We start from the raw sequence: 3,961 nt of genomic DNA, 5'->3' as shown, positions 1-3,961 counted from the left end.
TAAAAGAAAGACAACTGTGAGAGATGGAATGGGAAATAAGCCTCTCCAACCACTTTTAAGGAAGAGCACATATGAGGTTTGAGGGTATGAACATTCACCTTGTTCATGCTACTCCTATCTGAGTATCTTGCAGAGTCTTTTCACACTCTCAGGTGTATATACTCTATTTTGAAGACCACTGGCCTAGGTGTCACAGATTAAGTTATAGAGTGCAAACACCTAGAAAGAGACATCTCACCCCTGGGAATTACAAATAGCCCCCAAAAACTTTTAGTAAGCATAATTATTTTATCCCTACCCTCTTTCTCTTCTTCTGTCCTCTTTCATTCCACTTTCCTGTGAAGAAGCACAGCTCTCTCCATCCACACCTCCTCTGTGTTGTAGAATCTTTCACAGAACACCAACTTGGTCCTTTCTTCAAACTGCCTCCTCCTCCAACTTTGGGATTGACACCCTTCACAGGTAGAGGCTCCAGACTTACCTTTGCCTGTGCTATCAGACTGGATCTCCCATGATCTGAGGTAGCTCTGGTGAGAGATGTTTCTCTCAGGAGCTCAGGGCTGGGAGCTGAAGGAGGTCTGGGTTAGAGGAAGGATGTCCAGAGGTGCTGAAAGGAAAGGAACCTCATGAGACTGAGATACATTCCCTGGTGGAATTTGGACATGGGCTGGGACTGTATGTGTGGCAAATGTCCAATGGAATTAAGTTCTAAGTTTCACAAAGAAATATTATGACTGCTTTTTATCTCTCTGTTTCAGACTGATAAGATGTAACATTAAAAAATGAAAGTCATAAAAATAAAAAGCACATAACTGAACAGATTACCTATAAATTAATGATAAACATTATCAACTGAATCTGAAATGCTGTCTGGCAGTCACACTAGCTTCCTTCACATCCTCCACATCATATTTCATACCTTTTCTTTCTTCTCAAACCTCCTACCTCCGTGGTTGGCAAACTGCGGCTCACAAGCCACATGCGGCTCTTTGGCCCCTTGAGTGTGGCTCTTCCTAAGCCTTAGGAGTACCCTAATTAAGTTAATAATAATGTACCTACCTATATAGTTTAAGTTTAAAAAATTTGGCTCTCAAAAGAAATTTCAATCGTTGTACTGTTGATATTTGGCTCTGTTGACTAATGAGTTTGCCGACCACTGTCCTACCTCATTCTGCTAGTCTTCTCAGCTGCCTCATTTTATTGACCAGAAGAAACCATTGGATGGAAACTTTTTCATCTCCTCTATCTCAATTACATATCTATATCCACTCTCCCCAAACAAAACCCAACTTCATCTGTCTATAATTTCTCTTTTTCTGTTGTAATGAAGAAAATAGCCTTCTATCTCCATGCCCTAGGCCATCTTACCATTTTGCGAACTCCTAATTTGTGTATCGACTCCTGTTTTTGCTTGAACTCTCTGGGAATTACAAATAGAGATGTTTTTATTTATTTAACATCCAGAGATGTTTCTATTTCCTCTACTTTATGCTGACTGATACACTGAAGTCCCAGTTTTTATCTCTGTTAAATGGGTTTATTAAGAATACCTGCAACATCTGGGAAAGATGAGTCTTTGCTTAGGTTCCACACTCATACAAAATGTATTTATTAAAGAAAATGTAGACAGCGTTGTCACTTTGTAATCGGTGCTCAGTAAGACTTACACCCTCAAACATCCACTCTCATAATTAACACTATTCAGGCTCAAGAGAAACAGACTTCCATTGTTTTGTTCTATATCCTGAAAAGAAAACTTATCTGCCCTGGCCAGTTTGGCTCAGTGGATAGAGTGTTGGCCTGTGGACTCAAGAGTCCCAGGTTTGATTCCGGTCAAGGGCATGTATATCTTGGTTGCGGGAACATCCCCAGTGGGGAGTGTGCTGGAGGCAGCTGATCGATGTTTCTCTCTCATCGATGTTTCTAACTCTCTATCCTTCTCCCTTTCTCTCTGTAAAAAAAAAAAAAAAATCAATAAAATGTATTTTTTTAAAAAAAGAAAACTTATCTGGATGCAATAAAAGTTTGTGATTTTTTTTGTTTGTTTTTTATTTGTTTCGTGTGCCAATTTCAAATACATTTTGATTTAAGACATTGCATTTTCCACTTACAATATAGTGCTTAGAAAGTGCGAGTTTAGATTTGTAGACATGGAAGCATGGAACAGACTGACACATCTCAGAGGGAAGGGGGGTGGGGTGGGAAGAGATTAACAAATGACTTGTATGCATATGTGCATTGCCCATGGGACACAGATAATAGTGCAGTGAAATCCTGGGGTGGGACAGGAGCTGGGTGGAGGGGAAATGGGGGGAAAATAAGGGGATCATTTGTAATACTCTCAGCAATAAAGGTAATTTTTTTAAGAGAGCAAGGTTATTTCCTTTTCCTGGGTACATGTTCCATATTCAAGTATCAAGAATGCCAGTTTCTATAGCAGCCCAGCCTTAAAATTGCCATGCAGTTTGCTATAAATTTGGGTCTTTCGATGTTTTGTATAGAACAAAAACTAAATGTATGTTCAGGATCCTGGATCCACTTCTTCATTGGTGGACCCAGAAGAGAAACCACCAGGTGGAGAAGCTCCAACACGAGAGAAGCCCCAGACATTCCTCCTGGCTTACCTCCTGCACTCTGGGACAGCTTCATCCATATGTTTGCTGTTTTCCTTGGTCAAAGGGTTCTTCTGGTGAGTGATGGTAATCTTATTCTCTTTTCCTGTCCCCTTATCCATAGCAAAGATATTGAAGGTGCCATTGCTATGAATACAAAAAGTGACTTTGATCTGAGGAACACCACAGAGTACAGGTGGTATGTTTGTGCATTCAAACTTGCCAAATAGGTTGTTATCCTTGGTTATGGTGCACTAATGAGCCAGGTTATGAGCACACCTGGCTGGTGGTAAGAGTAGGTAGTGAAGGTCTGCATCTGCTTGGTAGGATTGGTAGTGTTAGGCTTGATGAAGAGAGGCATGCCTCTTCCAGAAGTTTCAATCCCAAGAGAAAAAGGAGTAATATTCAAGATCAAAGCTCCAATGCTTTCAGATTTGTCTCCAGATAGGATGGATGCCTGGACAGCTGCAGGGCAAGCAACAGCCTCCTCAGGCTTAATGCTCTTACTCAGTTCCTTTCCATTGAAGAAGTCCTGCAGAAGTTTCTGAATCTTGATAATATGAATAAAACTACCCACCAGGATAATCTCAGGGATCTGTCATTTGTCTAGCTTGGTGTTTTAAAGGACCTTGTGTATAGTGTCCAGTGTGCCACAGAATAAGTGAGCATTCAATTCTTCAATTGTGCATGGGTAATGAAATTGTAGAAGTTGATAACTTCATAGAATGACTCAGTTTCAATACTGGCCTGGGTGCTGGAAGATAGGGTACACTTAGCACATTGATAAGCAGTGCGTAGATAAGAGTCAGCCCTCTTGTTCTCACTGATAGCCTTCTTATGCTCGCACTTGAACTCTGTAATAAAAGAGTTGACTATTTGGTTGTTGCAGTCCTTTCCACCTAAGTGGCTCTCTCTAGCTGTAGTTTTAACCTCAAAGATTTCATTTTTAATAGTGAGGTTTGACATATCAAAAGTGCCACCTCCTAAGTGAAGATCAGCTCATTTCTTTCTGCTCTAACCTTTTCGTTTAAGCTATAAGCAAAAGCAACAGCAGTTGGACCCTTGATTATTCTAAGTTCATTGAGACCAGAGATGCAGAGAGTCATGAAAGTAAGGTGATACTGTGACAACAGCATTGGGAACTAACTTCCCAAGGAAGGCTTCTGTGATTCTCTTCACCTTTGTCAAAACCATAGATGACAGCTTTTCTAGAGGGAAACGTTTTGTGTCTCCCTTGTGTTCTACTTGGACCGGCCTACATCATTCACCATCATGCAGTGTCAAGCTTTATATCAGACTGGTGGTTCTTGTTTAGGAAGGTTATTGATTATTGATTCAATTTCTTTAAT

General features: G+C 40.5%; 1 pseudogene; it reads right to left on the bottom strand.

The window, feature by feature from the left end:
- Positions 1 to 3,961, bottom strand: part of LOC102755253 — a 35,369-nt pseudogene that overhangs the window by 20,858 nt on the left and 10,550 nt on the right.

This window comes from Myotis davidii, unplaced genomic scaffold (assembly GCF_000327345.1).
Source record: "Myotis davidii unplaced genomic scaffold, ASM32734v1 scaffold576, whole genome shotgun sequence".
Classification (NCBI taxonomy): domain Eukaryota; kingdom Metazoa; phylum Chordata; class Mammalia; order Chiroptera; family Vespertilionidae; genus Myotis; species Myotis davidii.
This window is presented reverse-complemented; position numbering and strand designations above follow the sequence as displayed.